The 25,305-nt window shown below is 43.3% G+C and overlaps 1 long non-coding RNA gene across 5 annotated transcripts in view; it reads right to left on the reverse strand.

Moving 5' to 3' along the window:
- The window catches only part of LOC309374150, a 127,542-nt gene that overhangs the window by 75,259 nt on the left and 26,978 nt on the right, over nt 1–25,305 (reverse strand). For 3 of the 5 annotated variants that reach the window (XR_014170367.1, XR_014170370.1, XR_014170371.1), the window contains one exon: nt 7,205–7,326. This is a non-coding gene — a long non-coding RNA (uncharacterized lncRNA). Of the gene's footprint in view, nt 1–7,204; nt 7,327–14,786; nt 14,916–25,305 lie in introns of all 5 variants that reach the window. The other 2 variants (XR_014170368.1, XR_014170369.1) reach the window with 1 other exon arrangement.

The raw sequence follows: 25,305 nt of genomic DNA on the forward strand, positions 1-25,305 counted from the left end.
TCTTTTTTTCTTGTAAGTTTCATAGAAAACCAATGTTCAGCATGCATAACCATTCTACAAATGGCTCCATTGATTTCATTTTGATTTCTACGAATCCCTGCAGAAATGCTCTCTGAATAATTTGAACTCGGTTTCATGTCAGACTTTTAAATTATGCTGGCAACATCCGACAGACTGCACAACATGAACCAGCTTACATCACTCTGGTGCTTGAAGGATGATTGCACTGTGTATATCTTTGCAATCGCTCGTTACAAGACAAAATGTTCTAAACACCAAGCATATTCTTCCGCAGGATTATCTTTATCCCCAGCTCATTTTCTTCCTCCTCCTACGACCCTTGCAGCCCAAGACATCAATTCTGAAGCTCTGCATTATGCATACACAAAAGTAACATTTCATGGGGAACATCTAAAATTACAGCTTTCCAAATGGCCATTGGGATGTTGCATTCCTCAGGGATGCGGTACTCATTCAGAGAAATTGAGGTCTCTTCCAATAAGACACCACCAAAGGCAGGTCAGTACTTATGCAGAGGTTCAGCCTTATCAAACTCCAGGCCATGAACTGCTGGTGGTCCACAAGCTCCATGCTGGTGGTCCACAGAAAGGTTGAGGGGCAGTGAAGAATATCTATACTCTGCATCTTGATTTCTACTCCCCCTAATGATGGGGATCAGGACCATTTGATTATTGGACAGGCTAATAAGGCCCAGGTTAGGGCCCATAATTTTCATAAATACAGCAGATAAAAGGTCTCTTCTCAGTGGCATAGCCTGGGGACTGCTTTTCATTGTCAACAGTTTTAACAATGATGATGGTACCAAATGATTTCATTTTATTTTTTTAATGCAAGTTATATATGCTCAGCTCTATAGAACAAAACAAAACAAAAAACAATTTTTAATGTGGTCTGCTGAGATTCCCAGCCATTTCCAAGCAGTTTGCATTTTTTAAAAAGGAAGTTTCAGAAATTCTGGAATAAGTCACTCAAGACTGAACACAGGGATGCCGAGGGCTGCGGTTAGAAATGTGGCATGCAGGGAATTGATTGGCCTCTGATGTGCTAGATTTTTATGGACGGGAAATTTATTTTCCCTGGGAAGGCACAATCCATTGTAGCACCTTAGTCACTTCCTTCTCGTGCATTTGTGCACCAGACAATAGTTATTCCAAACATATAATGTGTTGAAGTGAACAAAACAAACAACCTTTTCCCAAACATTCTGTAAATTTATACCCAACAGTAGTTTGAAGGAAAACAGGTATTTTTGCCAATCTTATTTGGTGCAATCTTCACCCCTGCAGTCCCCACAACCCAGGATGCACTGAATTTTCTGCAGAAAATGATATATTGTAATGAGTCTCGTTTTGCAGGCTACATAGATTATGAAAACTGTGATCATGCAAGCTACTCTATAAGACTTTTCACCCTACATTTTACTGTGTGTAATGATGTCTCATTGTGATACTGCTTGAGGTTTTATTTATTTTTAAATGCATTTTGGGAAAAATCAGTTCGGAGAGTTTTCTGTTTCTCCGTGGACCACAGAATGCACCACTGATCAGCCCATTATGGAAGTAATGTTGCATTTTTATATCAATTAGAAGAAATAAGGAGAAATGAAAACGTGATTGATTCTTTATTATGGAGAAGAAAACAATTTGCGTTGAAAGCTGCTCGGGGTGTAAGAAGGCATTTTTCATACACAAAGGCTACAATTGATCCTTTGAAGCAGGTTAAGACATGGCTGCCTTTTGATACTTGGCATCATTCAAGATGAAGCTCTGGGGGAGAAAACGCACAAATCTCTCCACTCAGCTGTCCATTCAGGAAATAGCAGCCAAAATGCTGTGATGCTTGTGGAATATACAGGAATTGTCCTCTACTGACTAGGATTATGCTTTGGATTGTTTTGACAATCCAGTTGAGCCTCTGCTACATTCCTTGTTTTCTCCCTTATCCACCTAAAATACAGAAGTACCTCATGTTACGTACCATCTCCCTTATGAATGCTGTGGGTTACGCACTCCGCTAACCCGGAAGTAGATGTCAATTGTTGCGACCTTTGCTGTGGGATGCGAGCGGAAGTCGTATTCTGGCGGTGCGGCATGAAAGAGAATGAAGAAAGTGTTTGTGAGTAAAGATTGATGCATCTGTCCATTTCAGTTTCCTCTCAGATTCTCATTGTCCCAGTCTTAGGTTCAAGTTTGCCACATTTCCATATTAGTTTGTGATTTTAAATAATAATAACAATAATATTAATACGCACAGAAATTCACCATTTTAGTAAGCATTATTCTAACACTCACATTTTATGCAGTCTTGCCCAATATACGCATTCCCCAATATAATGCATTTTTATATGTTATTTTCACTAATAAAAGTGTTTCTAATATACACTTCTCCTAATATACACATTGTTTTTGGTTGGATAGCTGCATCTCATAAGAACTGAAGAAGAGCCTGCTGGATCAGACCAAAGACCCATCTAGTCCAGCATCCTGTTCTCACACTGGCCAACCAAATGCCTGTGGGAAGCTCAAAAGCAGGACCTGTGTGCAAATTACACTCTGCCCAGCTCCAATTCTTAGCAACTAGTATTCAGATAAGTGCAAATTTCAAAGAGCGCCTGCGTTTTTATTCCTATTTTGTTTCATGAAATGAAAATTCAGTAAAATGTGAACTGAACTGAATTACTTCACCTTCTCTACTTGTGATGGCAAATGAAAAGTTTGGGTATCTGGTCTTAGTTATCCCCTTTGTTACCAATTTTCATCAATACCAACTCACATGATACATGTGCACAAGAAGTATTTATTTTCTGGAAAAGTCAAGCATTATGTTTTTACGGAAGACTTCAATTTCTTATCTTCTGCAATATACAAAAGGTTCTGTCTTGGGGGGCGGTTAGTCTAGATCTCTCCAGGAAAATAAAAGGTTTGCTTATAAATAGCCTATATTAGTTCGTTGCTATGTAATTCAAATATCATAATGTAACCTAAGCGCTTTGCACCAAAAATGGGCACAGGGGAATGTTCTATAATAACTGGTCTGTGCCAACTAAGACCTTCGGAAACACTCAGCATTCAAAAGTGTCTTTTCCATAACTAAACAAATTGAGAATTATCTCCAAGTGTAATCAAAATAGATGTGAGGCTATATGAAAATTTCAAACTAGATCCAGCCTTTAAAGAATGAAGCCAGTTCAAAAACAGATTGAGATTAAGTGAAAAGTATGCCACAGTCTTTGACTTGATCAGTAAACACTGTCAGTAATGATTTCAGGGTGAAAGCATTGCCAGGATTGACAGCAGATATCAGGATTGAGGATGGGGGGGGAGAGGGGAGAGAGACATTACACTTCTTGAATGACAACACTGAAGTACAGTACAGAAATCCACTGCAAAAGACAAAGCGGGAAAAGTGTGCGAAAGATGACAAAGCGCTATGGGTGGAAACCAATTCCTAAGTGCTTTTTCACCTTAGAGCTGCACAGTGCCCAACCAACCATGGCAGACTCCTCTGTGTAGATTCATCACCTGCTGCCAGAGCATGGGGTTCACACATTCTGCAGCGCATACATGGAGAGGCCACAGAATTGCCATCGTGGGGCTGCATGCAAACTACGCGACAACAGAAAAATGCAATCAGACAAAAGAGCCAGCTGCATCTGATTTAGGCCTCCACACAGATGACTTCAGCTATATGTTTAAAAGCTATGCCCTAACTTTGTGCATAACAAGGCAGCACAGGAATGCACTGTTACACTCACATCCACATCTGCACATACGAGAAAAGTGCTTTACAACCTCCAGATGTTTCATGACATTCCACCAGTTGAAAAGCACTGCTCTACAGTGTCGGCTTGAATTTCTGCCCATGATCATTCCTAAGATTTCAATATGTGCCCTTGGGCCTTCAAAACATACATATACAGCAATGTTCATCTGAATATGGCATACTTGAAGTTTTAGGGGATTATCAAACTAAGTTGCTCCATCAACACAAGGGTTTCTATTTGTGCAAAGAAACTTCCACCCCCTTCTCATCCCATGTGTACCCTGTTCCCTCTCCAAATCTGCTCTGGTGTGTTGCATGGAAACCCAGAACAGATTTAGGAGGCATACATGGGGAAATTCCATAGCACAAGTGTAAATCCTTGCATTAGCTGGATACTGCCCTTAATATGCACTTTTCTCAAATGCTTTTCTCAAAAAGTGCTAATATGCACTTTTAATTATATATTCTATCTTGCGACTTTAGACCATTGGTCTTAGGAAAAAGTAGCTTCTCGCTGTTTCCTGTCATTAGGTCAGATGACCCTGTGATTGACATGGAATAGCAGCGACCCAGCAGAGAGATTCTGTCTGCTTTCCACTCTGCTGAACTGTTATGCGACCCAGTAGGTAGTTGATTAAAACTATACCCTGAGAGTAGGGAAAAATAGAATTCATTTTACTCACAACGTATTGAGAAAATGTGAAGCCCTTGGGTATCTTGGCCACACGATGAAATGTAAACAAGGAGTTTAGATTGTCTGTGTGTGTGTGTGTGTTTAAAATACGCTCAACTTGCAAACATTTTTCTTATGTATTCTAAACCTGAGTGTTATAGAATGTGAAATGTTCAGCTAGCAGCTGATATAAGGTTTTGGGGGTGAATTTTTATCTGAATTCATGTGTAGGGAAAGGGAAGACAGCAGACTCTAGAAAGAACCAATGCACAGTGCATATCTTGTATTTTGCTTACTGAGGTTGAACCTATACTCTGCCCTCCAAATTTCTGAGCCTAAAAAAGCTCTGCATTGATGCTTTTTCTTCATAACCATGAGGACTAGAATCATGTCTTTTAAAACTGACATTAACATTCTCAGAATCCTGCAACAGGCTATTCCAGGACTACCCTATCTGGAGAATCCCCAAGCATCCTCAAACCAGAAGAGGACAGGCTTCAGGTAAGCATCACGAGGGGGGAAATCTCAGTTGCAGTAGGCACACTTACTAGGCAATCTAATTAATATGCAATGCTTGATTTTGTGAGAAACCTTTGATTGCTCAGATCTTTTTTCTTTTTTTGGACAAGGGCAACCACCCTGTGATGATATAGCAGGTTCACCGTAGCATAGCCAACCTTATCATTCTGCACAGAACTCTGCTTGGAATACAAACACGTTTCATCCATCTTTAGGACTACAATGGCTGCCATTAAGAGCAGGAATGGGAAGCCGTATTAAAAAAAAGAGAGAATCATGCTGATTTGCCCATAAAATGCTCAGCAGGTTCACCAGTACAGACTGATGTAGCAGGAACCATGAAGTCCCAGTGGAACTGATTAAATTGGATGTTTGCAGTGTGCCTCGGTGCTCAATAGCTTGCCATGGCAGTTTTATTTCACCTCTCCAGGATGTTGTACAAATATAGGAAGCCATTTTCAGACTCCTGCATGACCAAAGAATATATATATTATTCTCATAACAGACTCCCCACCACCTGGTAGCAGGTGCGTTAAAGCATAGTTTATCAGGTATATCAGCTGCCTGACAGATTAATAGGCTTTTAGCATCAGAGGAGGCAGGTCCCGCCAGTGTCAATGAACTCAGGTTTCCATTAGCAACTATAGTAGTGAGTGCTGCGTCAAATGATAGCTCTGAGGCTGCCAAATGCTTTGCGTTCCTCTCCACCACCATCACCCCGATCCAGTGCTTCAGCAATGAGAAGGACAGATGGTCTCTGGATCCTTTTACACAAAATGATGCAAAAACCACACACACAAAAACCAGCCCCCAAACAAAACCTAGGAAACTGCTGGATGCTAATATGAACACAGTTTAGATGCCCAGACTGCGAGAGCATTCATAGGGAGACAAAAGATTCCTCCAGAGAAGGTTCCACTGCAGCTGCCTTTATGGTTGTGGAAACACCCTCCTGAGAGACCCTGAGGTTAGGGAAATGACAAAAGTAAAGATAAGGATAAGGTAATATTTACCTGTCCCAAGGAAGGGTGGACAAAGAGAAAAAGTCCCTCGAGTATCGTCATGAACTGCTGAATCCAGGATTTCTCTCACAGCAAATGAGAAGCAGGTGGCTGGTCCACTCAAATGCATGGACACTGATAAGAGGGTACTCTCTCATCAAGAGATCATTAGGCTCAGGTGCAGATGGGGTGGCTGTGAAGCCAAGCCTGCTCACCACCCTGGGTTTTAAAAACCTTCACAATCCAGTTTCAAAAATAGAATATGCTTAATTTGGGTTAACATTAGCTGGTGCTTCTCATGAGGGTCCTGATTGATCTGGGAGGAAAACCGCAAGCTATCTTCACTTTCTGGAAGCAGTTGAAGAGATTTTTATTCTGACAAGCTTTCCCAGCTGGATAATTTGGTCTTTACCATGAGTATCTGCTTGCATTAGACAATGGTAGAGGTTTGGGGGACTTATTAGGCTTGCACTTACATGGCCAATTATGCAAATAGATCGTTTCAGGGAAATTTGCCAGTGCAGCAGCTACTGCCTGTGGAAAGGTTATTTGGCAGGAGCCACCAGGTTTTCTCCTGATGGGAGCATACTTAGTTTGAACTGGTTCCTCTGGTTCCCTACAATAGTACTACAGCCATTGCTCAGAGCAAAGCCAAAATAAGCACACTCCCAAAAGATAATACGAGAACCTTCTTAATCATGCAAAAGCTGCACCAATAGTGTTGGTAGACACATCTGGGGAAGTTCGTAGCAACACCCCCTATATCCACCCTGGTCTCAGTGATACAGTGTAAACTGAAATATGTGGGGGGTGACCTTCAGTGGCTCTGATGAGGAGCAGTGGGTGTGCTGCTTGAAGAAGTGCTTAAGCTGTCCCCACCAATGCTCAACCTATCCATATATAAACCCAAATGCCACAAAAACTCCGTAAGTCTCCAACAATCTTTTCTTCAACAGAAAGCTACCCTTGGCAATACTGGTTACAGATAGGTAGCCGTGTTGGTCTGCCATAGTCAAAACAAAAAAAATTCCTTCCAGTAGCACCTTAAAGACCAACTAAGTTAGTTCTTGGTATGAGCTTTCGTGTGCATGCACACTTCTTCAGATCTGAAGAAGTATCTGAAGAAGTGTGCATGCACACGAAAGCTCATACCAAGAACTAACTTAGTTGGTCTTTAAGGTGCTACTGGAAGGAATTTTTTTTGTTTTGACTTGGCAATACTGCTTACCTTAATCAGTAGTGTGGCATTGTAGAATGGTCTGCTATGGCAGGTGCAACTTTGGATCATTCAGCTTTTAGGAGATATATTACCCCTCTCCTCTGGCTGGAAAGTTGAATCTGGCTCACCTGCTGGATTGATCAATGGTAGGCTGGATTGATCAATGGTAGGCAGGCTCAAGGGTGGGCTCATTCCAGGGAGCAGAGCTGGTCCACTTCCCAGGGATAAAAACAGGGCTGCCTCTCACCCTTTTTTTTAGCTCTCCCGCGCTCCCTCCCTATAGTTTTCCCACCAGGTCTATTGGCCAACCTTGGGGGTTTTGCCTAACTCATAGCAATCGCCACAACTTTGGTAGGTAAGGCATCGGGTGGAACCTTATTCATGGTCGGAAGGAAGGCTGTAAGGCTCTGCCTCCACCTCCAAGGGAATAGGGGATCCTAGAGGAGGTGCTTCTGTCCAGACACCCAGGGAGTGGACTAGGGCCATAGTGCTCCTCATGATAGTGATCCTGGAGAGGTCACATCTATTTGATGTATATCACAGGACCTCCTTGACACTGGCTTGATCCCTTGGTGGATCATCCAGCAGAGAAGCTGGTTGATATTGATTATAACCCAATGCCCATGCAAAACTCCTTACATCTGTAACCCATAAAGCTGTGGCCTAATCTGAACCATGCAATGTTGTCACAAGCAGTCTTTTGGGCAGTGGTACCTTGAGAGGCGGTGGGCTCATGGCAACTGGGCACACAAATGCTCACCATGCAATTGGGGAATATGAAACAATACCTCTACAACTACTAATTTGGGTACCCCCCCCCCCGCTTCCCCAAAAGGACTAATAGCAGCTTCAACAACCAATTTTCATTGGGGAAACAGTGAGTTAAGACTAAGCACCCCTTCCTCCAATACTGTAGACCCACTCCAACATTGTTGCCTTTAATCTTAGAAAGACAGAAATCATGAGATCTGATCATGGACCTCCTGTGTGACATACAGTATGGTGCTAGCAAATGCACTTTGGCACAAGCTGTCATCATGGACAGACAATTGTTTCTTCTGATGTGTGCTTGATGACACATCCATGTGATGAAGGAAGATCTTGCCTATGAACGCTTATGCCACAATAAATGTGTTAGCCTTAATAATAATTTATTATTTATACCCCACCCATCTTGCGGCACTTTTGTTTGTTATTTTTAGCCATAGCATAGAAGATGTCCAGTTAACCCAAGCAGAGAGACAAAAGGGCTGCCTTTAAAAGCTGGGCTAACTAAGCCAGAGAAAACAGCTGCTCCCGCTAATCAGTGCAAACAGCTATCAAGACTTGCTGCTTTCTGAAGAGCGGCCAATAATTGGTCATTTTAGCAAAAGCCAGGACACAAGTCCAATCACGCATCACCTTCTATCACTGGCACGCTAACTCAGCCTCAGTGCCAGAGAAGGAGGTAGAAGGGTCTCCTTCAAGGGATATTAACATTAACAGTACACACAAGCTCATGTGTATGAGTGAAAAGGCCATTGAGCAAAGGCACTGCATTGTACAAAAATATCATGCTCAAAGTGTAAGGTCTAAAAACAGAAAATGACTTAGAGGACTCGAGTTCTAGTGTATCTCATATGGCAAAGCAGATCTCTCATTTGTAAATGTATTAAAATAAAGTAAAAAGAATTATTTCCTTCTAATAGGCCTCTGTATACAATAGAGATTTAATCTACAGTTAAGGAGGGCAGAGGACGACACATGCTCAATAGTACAAATGTGCTTCACTTTGACTGGATACTGCCCTTAAATGTCAACAGCATAATGTATATAATAAAGCTACCCATTCTTTCTGTTCTGCTCTTTGCTAACATCAATTTGAAAAGGAGGAGGAATATTTACAGTCCTAAAATTATAACAATTTGCGGTGCCTTAAAGGCTAATTGTTCATTGTGGCATAAGCTTATATAGACCAGAGCCAACTCTGTCAGATACATGAGTTGTTATCTTGAGTTTGTATATCTATACATCCTTGTGTGTAGAGAAAGAAAAAAGCTGGACCCATTAGCCACACAATATATCCAAGAGGAACAGTCCATGATAATCCCATGTGAATTCTAAAAGACCAATGGCCAGTACAGCTTCTTCTGATGTCACCTTTAACAGTGTGGAAGATGCTGCAGCATGACTCCACCCAGTGCTATTTGAGAAGACGGGAAGTCTGAAGCCACATGATAAGGCAGGAGACCACACTATTGTACCCTTTTGCCCTTGGTATGGGAAGAAACCAGAGATGTGGCTTAGACAAGGGTCAGCAAACTTTTTCAGCAGGGGGCCAGTCCACTGTCCCTCAGACCTGGGGGGGGGGGCGGACTATATTTTTGGGGGGGTGGGGAATGAACGAATTCCTATGCCCCACAAATAACCCAGAGATGCATTTTAAATAAAAGGACAAGTTCTACTCATGTAAAAACACACTGATTCCCGGATCGTCCGCGGGATGGATTTAGAAGGCAATTGGGTCAGATCTGGACCCTGGGCCTTAGTTTGCCTACCCATGGCTTAGATCAGGGGAGCCCAAACTTTTTTCAAAGAGGGCCAGATTTGATGAAGTAAACATGAGGTTTTTTAGGAATTTACCTCAGGACATATACTGCCACGGGGGGGGGGGGGCAGATTAAATCGACCAGATTAGGCCAGATTAGGCCCCTGAAATGGATTTTGGACATGCCTGGCTTAGATCATCTGATGTTGCTAAACAAGCTCAGGAAGAGACTGAGATGCCTCTAAAGGTATTGTTAAGAGGTGATTCAGATCAGATCAGGGCATTTCTTTTAATCATTTCACAATCACTACTTCCAATAGGGTGTGTCCCCAACTTGCCAGTTAGCATATTTGGAAGATCTTTGAATCTGAAATTAAAGCTATGCTTTCATTTTCAGGTTGATTAAATAGGAATTGTCTTACGAGTATGAAAATGCATTAAAATATTGCTCTTCCATCTAGAAATACTCTTTGTAGAAGAGTAGAAAAAGTAAACACTCATTATGCAGGGATGTGCGAAAAGAACAAGGAGGAGGATTGGCTTATCCTAAGGGTTAATTAGTACACATCAATTAATATTATGAATCTGCCTTTAGAACTGTTATGCTACCTGAAAATCTAATTATCTTGGAGGTAATACTACACTTTATTTGAATATGTAACAGATGGTATAAGCATATAAATAGGCAAAGTACTTTTATGGCCTTTTAATGTTTGTCCAGCCATGAATGCTGTTAGCTAATGTGGAACTGCAGAGGACTGCATGTTCTGATGCCTGTCAATCTTCTTTTCTCATTTTACTATAATGAAAGTGACTCATGCGCTCATATTCATAGCAGCATGCCATATTGCTCCTCCAATCCTAAAACAACCCTAAAGTAACATGCACACACGTTACCAAATTGTTTAGCAGATTTAGTATTTCAATGCTTCACTAAAGGCTATAAATGTTGAGAGCTGAAATGGTAAGACACAGGAGTCACCATTTTTGGTACTGTAGACACATATTTATTCAGTGGCGTAGCGTGGGTTGTCAGCACCCGGGGCAAGGCAAGTAATTTGCGCCCCCTAACCCCTGGATTTTAGCACTCGAGTGCGAGCATGCCCCCCCAGATGTTGCGGCCGGGCCCCCCTGCACCCCCCCACGCTACGCCACTGGGGCTGGGGGCGAGCGAAGGAGCCAAGGACCCCCCCCTTAAGGCTCAGCAGGAATTTATTAAATTTATTATTTGCGGCGCCCCCGCGGGCCGAGGCAGCCAAAGCCCCCTCCCCTCGGGCGCCTCCCCGCCCCCTCCTCTCCTTGGGCTGTAGGTGGAGCCCGCGCTCTGAGGCGCTGCAGATCGGGGCTTGGTGAGCGCCTCTCCTCCCCCCGGCCTGGACCGGGGGCTTCCAGCCACGCTCCGTCCTCGCCCGACCCCCCCCCCCGCAGCTGAGAGTTGCGCTGAGAGCCGGAGCCAGCGGCGCCCCCCTTCCGCCGGGAGACCATCGCCCGCCCGCCGGCTTCCTCTCGGAGGGTGTTGGGGAGCGCAGGGCGCGGCAAGGCCTCTCGGAGCTCTCCTCCCCCCCAGTCGGCAGAAGCAGCCGCCGCCTGTGGCTGGGCCGAGGGGATGGCGGCGGCGGCGGGGTGCGGAGGCTGCCCGTGCCGGCCAGGCGTTGGTGGTGGCGGCGGCGCTGCTGCAGCGGCTGCTCCTCCTGCGAGCAGTGAGTGGAGCGCAGCCGCAGCGGCGGCGGCGGGGGGCGCGCGCGCACTAGGGCGCAAGGCTGGCGGTGGCGGCGGGGAGCCCGGCGGAGGAAGGAACTTGTCCCTTCCCTCTGGACTCGCGCCCCCCCAGAAGTTGCGCCCGGTGCGGCCGGCACCCCTGGCACCCCCCACGCTACGCCACTGTATTTATTTCATGTCCATTCTAGACAAACGAGTCTGCAGGTTTTAGAATCACTATACCAGGGGTAGTCAACCTTTTTATACCTACTGCCTACTAATGAATCTTTCTTGATGGTAAAATTTCCTTGCCACCCACCAGTGCTCGATGGAAGGAGGATTCAGCTTGTGCCGTAGAACCCCCCACCGCCCACCTAGAATCCTGAAACGCCTATTAGTGGGCGGTAGGGACCAGGTTGACAACCCTGCACTATACAAACCTTGAAACAAAATAAAACAAAATAAAACCAAATTTTAAATCCTTCCAGTAATTCTAGGATGGCAGATAGGATACTGAACAGAGGTTCAATCCTAACCCCCCTTACCTGGGAGTAAGCCCCACTGAATTCAGTAGGACTTGCTTCTGAGTAGACATGGTTAGGATTGCACTGTAAGCTGGCCACTCCTCTGTCACATGGTCATTCTTCCCCCCATGCTTTTGTCTTTACCCCAGCATAGTACAGCTTTTGGTTCAGTGTGGGAGCACAAGGGTAAAATTCAGTGTGATTCTGCTCACACAGTGCTTATCAAAGACTGCATTATTTGAAAAACAACAGCCCTAATATTGAGATGAGAGAAATACTTCAGAAATGATTTCTAAAAGCTTCATGACAAATTCCCTGTTAGAAAGAAATGCTTTAATAACTAACCAGCTATTCTATTTCTAATTTCCATATTTTTACGTGTAAAGGAAGCATTCCCCACTTCTATCAGCCTACAAGACATTTCAGAAAAACTCATTTCCTCCCTGTAAATGCATAATTTGTCCTTCTTTCCTAAAAAGCAGGCCATTCTGTATAAAACACACCTCTCCTTCTTTTGACAAATTACTACCGTTATTTAGAAAGATCAAATATTGTTTTCCCAAGGAAGAAACTTTTAAGTCCTGCCAAAAAATTGGTTCTGTGGAATATGTCATTTCCTACTCAGGCTCCTGTCACTGAAAGAACTAACTTTCTGATATCTCATATACCAAACCGTTTTTATGATAGTAGTTGCAACTAATGGTATGCCTGCAGTTTTGTTCTCTTGACAGAAGTGTTGATAGCATCAAGCATCTCAGCAGTTATTAGCAATATTTGTAACTACTGTGATACATGGGTAATGGGCAGGGCGGTGAAATCATAAGAGGCTGTAATAAGTATTCCATATTTTTTTACTTAGGTGTGTTGTAAGCAGCAAACTAGCCAGTGTGTTCCAAAATGAGCACTAAAAAGATTAGTGCTCCTTTTGGATCTAAAGTAAGACAGGGAAATTGAAGAAAAGCTAATGTTTCATGTGTTGTTGTTTTTTGCATCCTTGTTCATGGCAGAAAGTGTTGGGGAAATTATTTTACTAATATATGGCAGTAGCTTCAATCCCCTGCTTGGCAGGGGGTTGGACTCGATGGCCCTTGTGGTCTCTACCAACTCTATGATTCTATGAACTGCCAAAATGCAGCTAGCGTATCTCTACCTTTGCTTACAGTCTAACTACTGCTGTTTATGCTCTGTTAACCTCAAGGTTAGATTACTGCAATGTGTTATACATAGGGCTGCCTCTGAAGATGGTTTTGAAACTTCAGCTAATGCAGAATTTAGCGGCCAGGTTGCTCACTGGAACCAGATGGTTTGAACATATTACACCAATCCTGGTCCGACTGCACTGGCTGCCAATTAGTTTCTGGGCCCAATTAAAAGTGCTGGTTTTGACCTATAAAGCCACAAATGGCTCAGAACCACAATACCTCAAGGACCACCTTTTTCCACATGAAACTACCCAGCCCCTGAGATAATCTTCTGAGGCCCTTCTTTGTGTGCCTTTTCCTCAAGAAGTCCAGAGGGTGGCAACACTAGAACGGGCCTTCTCTGCAGTGACTCCCCATCTATAGAATGCTCTCCCCGGGAAGTTTGCCTAGCACCTTCATTATATACCTTAAGGTGCCAGGCAAAAACATTTCTTTTTAACCAGGCCTTTGGTTGATTTGATTGACATCCTATGCCCTTTTAAAATGGAGGGGGACCTATTGGGTTATTGTTTTTATTTTGATTATGTATTTTGTGGTTTTATATTCTGATTTTATTCTGTGAACTGCCCTGAGACCTGTGGGTTTAGGGTGGTATATAAATTCAATAAATATTAAAATAATAAAGTCTTTACATATCCATTCAGGTTTTCGTTAATTATTGAATTTCAAGTTCCAACAGAGACTAAATTGAACTAGTCTTTAAATTATCATTTCCCCTTAAGTAGGGTGGCTTAAGCCTAATTAAAATTCATATCCTTCCCCATTTGGGAGAAATGACCTGAATTTGAAAGAATATTGGTTTTTAAATATGAGGGTGCCCCCCAAAAAATGGAAAAATAATTGACAGGGTGCCACAGTTGTGCCACTACCTGCATATGCAACCTTGGCTAACAGTCCCAAGCTCAATACTGTATGAACAACAAAATCAAAGTGACTCAATTTCAGTTTCTTACAGCAATAGTATTCTTTGGGATTTGCCTCAATGCATTCAAGAGACTTTACAAAATCACAGCAACAATAAGGTTTTCAAGTCTGCATAAAATAGGTCTCTGTGGAAAACCAGCTGCTGTGATTCGGCTCAGGCAAATGCAGTGCAAGTTTACAAGCTCCACTTTTTCATAGCATTTCTTAAAAGTGACAGTGTCTATCAGGCTTACATGTTTTGCTTTTCCACTGGGAATGAATAAAATCCTTTCACCTGCCATGTGACATGCTGCCATGCTGCAGGGGCGGGCTGGCTTTCGACAGGTCCACCCCTGAGTATTCTTTAGCTGTTAATCCACATTTCCCCCCTTCAAATGAGACTGGCGTGGTCCACATGCATATCTGAATGTTTGTTTCAGGAACAACCTCAGTCCTTATCATTCATACCAGTAGGTATCCCGTTTTGCGCTTCCCCCTGCCTTCCAATTTGTTGATTCTATCAGGTCTTTTATAGTGTGATACAAGGCACTTAAAAGTGAGTCACCTGACATCATTATGATGGCATGTGATTGACAGATGGGCAGCCTTACCCACTCGTCAAATTTAGCCTGCAGGGGACAGGGTGAGTAAGGATATGGCCCAGTGACTGCATGCCGTTTCCCACCCCTGCTGCAGATCATGCTTAAGGCTGTTTACACGATCTTATTTCCTCATACCTATGAGTGGTGTTTCTCTGTTCTGAGGTCTGCCAGAGCCAAGCTGAGCAAACAACCATTTGGATGGTAAGCCGCCAGCTCTCTCAAGAACTACAAGTCCTGGAGTTCTTGACCTGTTGCTCATATGCCCTGTGCAGAGATAGGAGGAACCAAGAGGGAGTGGCATTTTAGTGGCAGCAGGAGGAACAACAATCAATGAAATTAGGGGCATTAAGAACCCAGGGACAGTTCTACTGATAGGATTTTGTCCATCTGTCCAGGTCAGTAAGGCTGGAGCCTGGGTGGCTGTTGTTACTTCAGCAACAAAGCAGCCCATACTGGGAGCTGATATAGAAGCTCGAGGCTCCATCACCTGGCTCTTGGGTTAGACCCTGATCCGAGCAGACATTTCCTTGATTTCCCCCCTCCCAAGTAGCCTCACATACAATTAGCTTTGGCAATGACTCTAAAATGCTTACTTGGCTTCTTGTCTCCCCTGCTGCTGTGGCCCAGGGAGCTGATACAGGGACCAGAAGAGCAGCAGAGATATTCAGAGATCTGCTGGCTCCCCAAGGCTGTTGTCAATGTGCAGGGCTGCTGCAGCCGCCTCCTCTACTTGCTGCTCATCTGAAAGAACCTTGGGTCTGGGCAAGGCTGGACCCTGTCAGCTTTACAGAGCCTCAAATATATGGGAGCATATTAGTTAGAAGTCTGGTCTTCAGAATGCATGGAATAACTGGCGCTAGAGCCCAGTCTTTAAGAGAGTGCTTGACTGTGTGTGTGTGTGTGCATAACACAGATTAGGCAATCGGAAACATAAGTAGAAGTACCTAAAGATCCTAGATGCACTGATAAACTGTTTTGCCAAATGCAAGAGTTCTTTTGGATCCATTGGCAATAACAACACATGTGGAAGGAAGTTCACTGCTTAAGTATAGTAACACAGCATGAGCGAAATAAAACTACTTTCTCACTCTGTTATCAGAAGCCCAATAACAGAGACCCTCCAGCTGGCCAGCATCCTTCTGATCAGGACCTACTGTAAGTCAAAGTTCCAGGGGCCAGGCCCCATCTAAGACATTTATATATTCTAGATACTTAGTGACCACCTGCTGGCTGGCCTAATATCTAAATTCCTCCCACCTGTTAAACTAGGGGGCCAGCATAGTTAATCAACTCTGCAACTGCATTTCTTAGCCTACAGCTGGCCCACATCCTGCTGCTACTTACCCTGGAGCACAAAGAGTAAATCATTAAAGCCAACCAAAATCCCTTGCGGGTCCCAGAGGTTCCAATAAGCAGGGAAGAAGAATCATACAAACCAGTCAACCTACCTCCTCAAAAGACAAAAGTCTTCCACAGTAGGTTTCCCCTACATTAACCTTCCAGTTTTTCCAAATAAACAAGGCCTTTAATGGGTGATGTTAGAAGAAGGGGGCCCTGCTACCAGTCTATATTGGGCCCAGAGTAACGATACTTGGGCACTGGGCTGATTTCTATACGGAGAGGGATTATTAATAAAATGTATTTGACTTGTATTTGGTGTGAGGGGGAGACTTGTTCTGGTTCTACTTTGATTCAGATACCAGAGGATTAATATTTTGTAGTAGTAAAAAGAGGTTGATTGCACTCCTAAAACTTCTGATATTCCAATATTCAATCAAAGTGAATGGGAAAAAGGACTAGGATATTGCTAAATCAGAGAATATGGATGCTCATTTGTGTGCACTTCATCCTTCCTCTGGAATAGGGTGGGTTCTAAGAGATATGAGGTGGCATGCATAGCAAGATAGCATTTATATTCAGAGCCTGTGAGTTTAGACTTTGTCACTGTGAGCCTGTGCACCAAAAGAATAGGGAGGGAAATAATACTTTGGGCTCCTTTCCCTAAAAGCAGTCTCCATTTATCCCCATAACAGGCACAGGATAGATAGGAGATAAGATTTTTTTAAAAAAGAATCACAATTCTCTACAGCAGCCTTTAGACACATTTGCAGGCAAATCAAAAAGAACATGAGAACATGAAGAAGATTAAGACACCAAAAGGTCAAGGTTTATACAACCCAGACCTTTCTTTCTGAGGACATTTTAATAGATTGTGTGGGATGGCTGGGAATCTTTATGAGTCACTATTGAATGTCCTCCACCAGATCTGTATTGTGGCCTATCATGGAAAACACTTTGTAGTCCCCGGGCAAGTGGGGTGGACATTGGAGATTTGTCTGTGGCTTCCATTTTGTTTGCTAGTTAAAACATTTTAGAAGCTGTGATGCAATCACTTTAGCATCTGGCAGCAGTAGAGGCATAGCTCGGGAGGGCACTGGGTGCCACACCGCAGGGGGCGGCACTTGCGGTGCCTGAGCCATGCATCTCTCCTGGGAGTGATGTGGTGGCTTGGGCGCCTGCAGGCTCTGCATTGGCCAAAAGGGCAGTGTGGGGCTTGCGTCTGCCTGCCCCTTCTACAGCTGAGAGGGAGGTAGCAGACAAACTAGCTGCAGGCTCCATGCTGCTCAAAAAAGCAATGCAGACCTACAAGGTGCTGGAGCGGAATGGGGCTCAGGCACTGGAATTCTAGCACGCCCTGCCCCGCAAGTGCATCGCCCCACCCCTCGTGGGCGCATCCCCCCGGGGCGTCTAAGCGGCCAGCTACGCCGCTGGGCAGCAGCAGGAGAGCTCAGGTGATGCATCACTTTAACTGGGGGTGGGGGGTATCTTTTTCCAGTCCTTTGTGGGAAACTCTCCAGGGGCTGCATGTTAAGGTAGCAGTAGTTAAGGGAGTTGAGACCGGAGGCAAAGTTGGGCAGTGCAAAGGATTGCAGCTTGTCTTTTTGTACAGTACACTGCAATCCAACCAGGCAAAAGTCTGGTTTCTACACATACAAACACACCCTTCCATCCACCATTCTTGGGAGTTGGAAGCTGGGCTGGCAATTGCTGCCATATTTCTCTATCTCTCTGCCAGGAAGAACCCTTTTCTCAGCTTGTGTATTGAAGGGAAGACATGCTTAACAAGATGGATGACCACAGTGATTGGCTGATCTTAAAGTGAGTAGATTGGACGTGTGCCACACCCTCCAGATATTGATGGACTATAACTCCCACTATCCAAGGCCCATGCAGGCAGAGGCTATGGAAGCTGGAGTTCAAGCAGGACTGGAGGGCACCATTTGCGTATTGCAACTATCCACATTTACCTGGGAGTAAATTGGACACAATGTGACTTACTCTGGAATAAATTGCACTATGAGTATAGTTATGAAGGTGACAGTTCACGCCAACAATTACCCATCCTATGACCTGAGGCTTAGTGCTTAATGAAAGACTAAAGCGTGGAAGGGGCTCAAGCGTAGCTGTATATACTATTTGAGTTTCATCCTCCACCTAGTAGGCACAGGAGGTATCAGAAATTTGAGCACCAGATACTGTAAGTGAACTTCCTCATTTACCTTAAAGGAATGTTAATTTCAGAGCTCTCCTGGGGCCATTAAAATGCTGGTATTGTTGAAGTGTTGAGCCAAAAAGGGGGGGAGGGGAAAAGACCTAATGTGTGTCATTAAAAACGCAATTATAAAGGACAGCTGCGTGCACCTGGGTTTTTGACCCTGAAGAGCTTTGCAAAATGAAATGCCACAAAACCAGAAGCATCCCATGACAGCTTAATGGAATGGAGGCAAACAAAGCCCACATATGATGGATTTTGAATTGCTGCTACAAATGGAGCATTACGGGACATCGCTCCAATTAATGAGCAGTTTGGTTCATTGGCACCAACTAAAACGACTTTCAAGAGGATATTTACTTAGGGTCAAAACTCATCCCGCTAACATGCTGCTTGAGTAAATGGTCTGTGTGATGGGAAGGATGAGTGATGGGAAGGAAATGCTATCATTTTGGGCACTCCGTGCAAGCTCCTGTGGAAATAGGGCAGCCATGGACCATCCCCAAAAACGGGCCTGGTGACTCTTCAGTGGGTTCTGTAAGACAACTGAATAATGGCTGAAAATAGAACTCATTCAGGCATCATCTAATAATGCAGCACTTGCTCTGAGCTGTGACATGCTAACCAAACATTAGAAGGTGGCTTACAGTCCATCCAAAAGGCATCTGTAGGACAAAACAGAACTTCTGCTCTCCTCTTTAAGCCACTGTTGAATAAGCAGCATGCATCAGGCCTGGCGTGCCATCTTAATATCTGAAATACACTGTATATTTTGTTTGATATTGTGAGTTGGTAGTCTGGTTGTATTGTTATCCCACCCACCCACACCCTTTTTGTTTCCCTGAGCCATTGTATAGAGGCAGGACAGAAAATGCACTAACTATGGCCCTGTTCAAGCATTCAGATGGAGTTCAGTAAACACAGATAGGGAAGAGCCATAGCTCAATGGAAGAGCATCTGCAGTGCAGGCAGAAGATCCCAGGTTCAATGCCTGACCGCCCTGAAATCCTAGAAAGCTGCTGCTGCTGCTGCTGCTCAGTGCAGACAATGCTGAGCTAGATGAACCAATGTTCTGACACAGTATAAAGCAGCTTCCTATGTTCCTATGCCAGGTTCATGAGAACATCTGCAGGAAGACCCCATGCCTATAGAAAAGGTAGGATTCCCAATTATGCATGCGGACAAAGCATGTGTGTGTGTGTGTGTGTGTGTGTGTGTGTGTGTGTGTGTGTTGAACAAGCTGATAAACTGCTTCACAGCCCGAATCTGTCAAAGCGGCACACAATGGGCTGAAAATGAAATAAAATAAAAAATACAAGAAAGCCATTTCTATAAACTCTGAAACAATAAAGCCACTCCTACAAAGTCTAAAATCAATAATACCTTTTCTATAGATGTACAATTAATATATGGCTGGGTTGCCTTCCTAAACAAAACATCTTCAGTGGGAGGGGGCTAAAGGTCCTGCCTTTCTAATTGCAGCTGGTAATTGAGTGCAGAGCGCTGGAGCTGCCAAGTGCCCAATTTCTAGTACAAGCTAAAGAACACCTCTGGGGCATGTGGCACTCACAACAGGGCCTCATCCGAGGAGTGCAGCTGCTGGACAGAAGAGATATAGGAATGGCACAGTCTCTTAGGTAACCTGGTCCCAAGTTCTTTAAGGCTTTAAATGAGAAAAGCAAAACCTTGATCTGTGCCCAATGGCATACAAATGTACATGCAGAAGCTCCCTGGAAATCTAATGGGCGCTACTCACCTATCACTAAGCATCTTCATGGAACACATTTTGTATGCCTGAACAGTAGAGTACACAGCTGTGCAGCATAATAGGCTCATAGCTTTTCACACAAAAGGCACGCAACAGGAGATTGACAAAGGGTATTCTAAGCTGTGACCCTCCAGATGTTGCTGGACTACACTACCCATCATCCCTTGCCACTGGTCTCCATTACTGAGGCAAGACAACGGTCCAGCGCATCCACTGCCACATCTGCAGATGTAAAGGAGTAGAGTTGTGTGTCATCAGCATATTGCTAAGAATGGCCTCCAAAACTCCAGATGACATACAGGTGGTGACACTCCTATTGGATATCGGCCCTGTAGGAGCATCCTACAAATAGCATTCTTAGGGAGGAGGGAAGAATAGAAGGTGGATCAGTGTGTAGCACTGTTTGCCTCAGGCAGCAAAGTGTCTTGAGCTGACTCTGAATTGCCCCTTGCAAAAGATCCCTATGGGACCATTAAAGCAGCTCTAGATCTACTGTGAAAGCACAACACTATTCTCAGCTTTTGCTGTAAGGAAGGAGCATTTTATGGGTTCATGGGAGCCAGCAAGACCGTGAGAGTTTCATTTTATGGCATTATTACACCAGCTCAGTTTGAAGTGCCTCCCAGTGTCTGCTCCCCCAACAACAGGAGTTACAAGCTTAGAGCATGATGCACTTCATAGAAGAAGTACCTACTATTTTGTGGGGGTTTGGTGCTGATGTAACATGTTCTGTGCAACAACTGATGTCTCCTCCCTTCCCACCACTTTCTGTGCTGGTATTTTTAATATGATTGGGCTAACAACAAAATTCAGTTGACATTTTGCTTACTGGTGTTTGGTACACACCCGACTGCTGGCATTTCAATACAGTGGTACCTTGAGTTACAGACGCTTCAGGTTACAGACGCTTCAGGTTACAGACTCCGCTAACCCAGAAATAGTACCTCAAGTTAAGAACTTTGCTTCAGGGTGAGAACAGAAATCGTGCTCCACCGGTGCAGCAGCAGCGGGAGGCCCCAATAGCTAAAGTGGCACCTCAGGTTAAGAACAGTTTCAGGTTAAGAACAGACCTCCAGAATGAATTCAGTTCTTAACTCAAGGTACCACTGTATGCCAATCACCTGCAAAAACAGTCAGAAAGCTGACACCTGGAAACATATTTAGCCAGAGTGGCACAAACTCCTGTTTATGCTGAAGAAAGCAGTTTCAACTGCAAGACTTCTTACTGTGCTATTGTAATACTGTGAGAACTCAAAAGAACTATAGCTTTTTAAATAAGAGATTTAAAAACTTAAAAACAGATGTTTTCTTTACATTGTAAGAGACAGATGAGAAACTTTCTAATAATAAACAACCAAAAGGCATAAACTGCACATACATGGCGATGTTTTGTTGCTGTTAGATACTTAGAATAATGCAGGTCTGAGCAAAGGGTGACATCCAGTGGATTGTCTCTTATCTTTCCTCTCTTTGATGTTTCAAGCCTTCAGTCAGAGGCTTAATCATCCAACCCCAACCCCTATAAATTGTGTATACACAGAAGCATCAAAATTTAAAAGGTCGATACTCTCCTCACCTCCCCAATTCAGGTAACAGAATCCCTAACTAGAGTTTATTTTCAAACAATTGGAGCTGGCTTTCACAGGGTGCTATTTGGACAGGTGTTTACTGTGGAATCAGCATTCTTTATACATAGGGGTTTTCTGCATTATCCACATAACACTGTTGGCATTAAAATGCCAACCCTCCCCCCCCCCTTTTGAAGCAGATTTAATCTTTACATACGGTGTTGGTACTCACCAAGAAGTGGTTACAATAAGAGCTTGTTTTGGCACCGGCCATGGCACCAACCTCTCCAGCTGCCTTGATTGGTGGTCCTTTCCAATTTCGCTTTTCCTCAAAGCCAAAAAACAGCCTCCCTCCTGTCCTTCCTTTTATTACTTGGGGCTCTTGCTGCATGGGGTCTGGAATTGGGAGCGGATTCCCAGTTCTTTCCTGGTATAATTTGGCACTTTTTGAATTTGGTGCCTTTTTCTGTCACCAGTCTGATTTTCTACATCGTCCTGGTTTGGAGTGTAACACTGAAGTGTCTAACAGAATGAACAGGGCGTAGTTTTCCCATTCAGCATCCAACCATCAGTCAGTGTCATGGGACACAGCATATACAATTCTATTCCTTGGGCAGCCCTGGGAACCATTTACTGAAGAGAACCTCAGCATGAATCCACAAATGGTGACCAACTCTTCCTTCTGGACATTGAGAATAAAGATTAGCCAGGTTTTCAGCAAACAGCAGGGAATCTGGAAGGAAGTGATTGTGAACTTGATGCTCAGCCTTTTCAGAAGGCAGAGGCAGCCAGGGAAATTCTCACAGTTCCCCAAGTACAGTGAACAGACTACTTTCCTTCCCATGAGTTCTAATCAAACGCCAGTCAACTGAATGATGGGGAGATTCAGTAGTGGCCAAAAATAATGGCTATTTGTTTAATAATCTGAGCCAAAATTTGTGGACAATACTTCCTCAGGAAAGGAAGGTGGTCAGCTGCCCACCTGTTGATTTACAGAACTGATGATAATGAGAACCATTAATAAAGTCTGCATATTTACGGTAAGTAGCTTCCCCATTTATCCCAGCCAAGATACCTGTTGCTCACAAGAGGAGAAATTTCCTTGGAGAGTTTTGAGATTAGGGGATAAGTGAAGGATTAAAAAGAAAGTTGGCAAGATTCCCAGAGAATCTTATTGGCAAACATCATGTAGTAAAAGGTACAAGAGGATGAATTTAACACAAACATTAAAAAGCATGAAAATTGAAATAGAAAATGAAAATTATTGTTTTGGAGAAAAAGAAATGCAGTTTTGAAATGCACATGTTTTGTTTGGTGGAAAGAGCAATGGGATATCAGAAATAATAGATCATATTGGAAAATATTTCAGAGATGGATGCATGAGGGAAAATATGTACAGGAATTAATAATGCTTATGGATTCTTCCAATGTTGTAAAAAAAAAATATCAAAATGCTGAAATGCATTTTTATCACTCAATTTTGTTACAATACACTGGGACACAAAACTGAAGAGTGACAAGCCAAACATAACTGTTTGGATTCTAAATTGATCCTTCATTCCTGTGTGGAGAGAGGCCATTCTTGGATTATCTTGGTTTTGTGCAAGATTATCTCATACCACCCAACATTTGTCCAACACAAAACCAGGACACGCATCTTCTGGAACACGCTCCTGGGTGAGTCTTGCCCCCTCCTAATCCACTTTTTGGGGGCGAGAGCACAACATGAGAGCGTCACACCCAAAATGGCCACCAAGATCTCGTGTAAAAACAAACAGGATGTCCTGTTTTTTTCTGGGACACCTGGAAGGTAAGTTATCTCATTCTTACCATTTCAATACCACATTTCTTTTAAAAAGTAATTTAAAATGTTTTTATCATCTTTCTAATCAAGGTGATTAACAATAAATTAAGGCATAAAAACTTTTAGAACAACAAAATCAAACAAATCTAATCAGCAACAGGGAACTGTATGTTCTTCGGATATTTTGAAATGAGTTAGAAAATGTACTGTAAAATCAGACTCAGCCATGGATGACCACAGCAAGCAATATAATCTAAATGTTAACACAGTAGTGATGATAAAGCCAAGGTTTCACCCAGTGGCGTGGCGTGGGGGTGCAGGGGGGGCCGGGCGCACCAGGCGCAACATCTGGGGGTTAGGGTTAGGGGGCGCAAATCCACGGGTTAGGGGACGCAAATCCACGGGTTAGGGGGCGCAAATTACTTGCCTTGCCCTAGGTGCTGACAACCCACGCTATGCCACTGGTTTCATCCTTTTAATACTCCATTATTTCAGAGGAGAGAATATGTTTAAGTCTGTCCCATTGAACTCATGGAATTTAAGAAACTAAACCTTGGTTGCATTGTGCCCATATTGAAGCTCACCGGCATAGGAAGAGTGTGGCCTGTGAAAAACAGCTGCTTTGAACATCCCTCTATTTTCTAGTATTCTATGCTAGAAATTTATATTCTACAAGAATCTGCATTCTTGTTTATCCAGCAGTAAGACTACCAAATCCATGGTTCAGTGCAACTGCAAGCAAAGTGTGCACATCTGAACCACGTCATTGACATTATTGATGGAATGACAATGAAAATGGAACTGGCAAAAATTTAATAGGCTGACAGATTTTCCATGGAAATCCTCTTGGAAAACATGATTCCTAGAAAAGAGATATATATTTTTAAAGGTTTAAAAATAAAATAAGAGAAGAAAGCTGTCAGAGAAGTAAAGAAGCAAGATGCCTGACTCACTTAGAAAAAGAAGGGAAATGTGCAGGTCTCAAACAGTATCTCAGGAAATGCAAAACAGATTCATTCTTTTCCACCATGCATTCAGTAGTATAATTAAACACAGGGTGAAAAACAAGGTAAAATCATCATTGGTACTAAGGAAAACTCATTAGCAACCAAAAAGGGGCAGCAGTCAGACAACAGCATTATTATTAAACGGGAACAAAACATCCATTCAATTCTCTGAAAAGTATAGCCCTACTACTAGAACGCTTCCCTTCAAATAATAACAATGAGTGGATGCTGCTAAAAGGCAAATTTCACCAGAAAGGCCTAGTGAAAAAATAACAATGCCAGTCAAGTAAGCATTCCCCCCTGGAGCACTTTGAAGAATAGAGAGTGAGTCACATTTTTAATCCTACTCTGAAGAAAACAAAGAAACCTAACAGGCATTTTGCAATTCACGGGTGAAGTAGGGAAAATCATGTCTTGTTCTCTATGACTGCAACATCTTTTAAAAAAACAACAACAGTTTTTGTACCGAAAGGCTGGCAAATGAAGGTCAGATTCTTATATAACATTCTTCATTCTTCCGCCATTTAAAAAAGTATGTTGCGGGGGAGGGGGGCAGATGAAAATACTGGGTGTGAGATGGGGTGCGGGGCTAGTAATGATTTTACCACAATAAATCCAAATTAATTTTGGATTTGGGCATAACTCTTTTTTTTCAAAGGACTTTGCTATGGAGGAAAAACATATCAGATCAACCCTAAATTATTTTATTTAGAGTCAGGATGCTATGCAACAGATTTCTTCTTAAAACCACTTGTAGGTTGTTAGGCTGAGAGAGTAACTGACCCAGTAAGCACGATGGCTAAGTGTGTTTTTGAGCTCAGGCATTCCCAGTCCAAATCTAAAACTCTAACCAAATCCAGCATCGGCTCATAATTGGACCAAAACGCAAGTGAATATAATGAGCAGCAAAACAGAAAGGCAATAGCATGGTGAATCATGCTAATTTCATGTACT

The sequence above is a fragment of the Podarcis melisellensis genome (assembly GCF_964234715.1).
Source record: "Podarcis melisellensis genome assembly, chromosome: 1".
Classification (NCBI taxonomy): Eukaryota; Metazoa; Chordata; class Lepidosauria; order Squamata; family Lacertidae; genus Podarcis; species Podarcis melisellensis.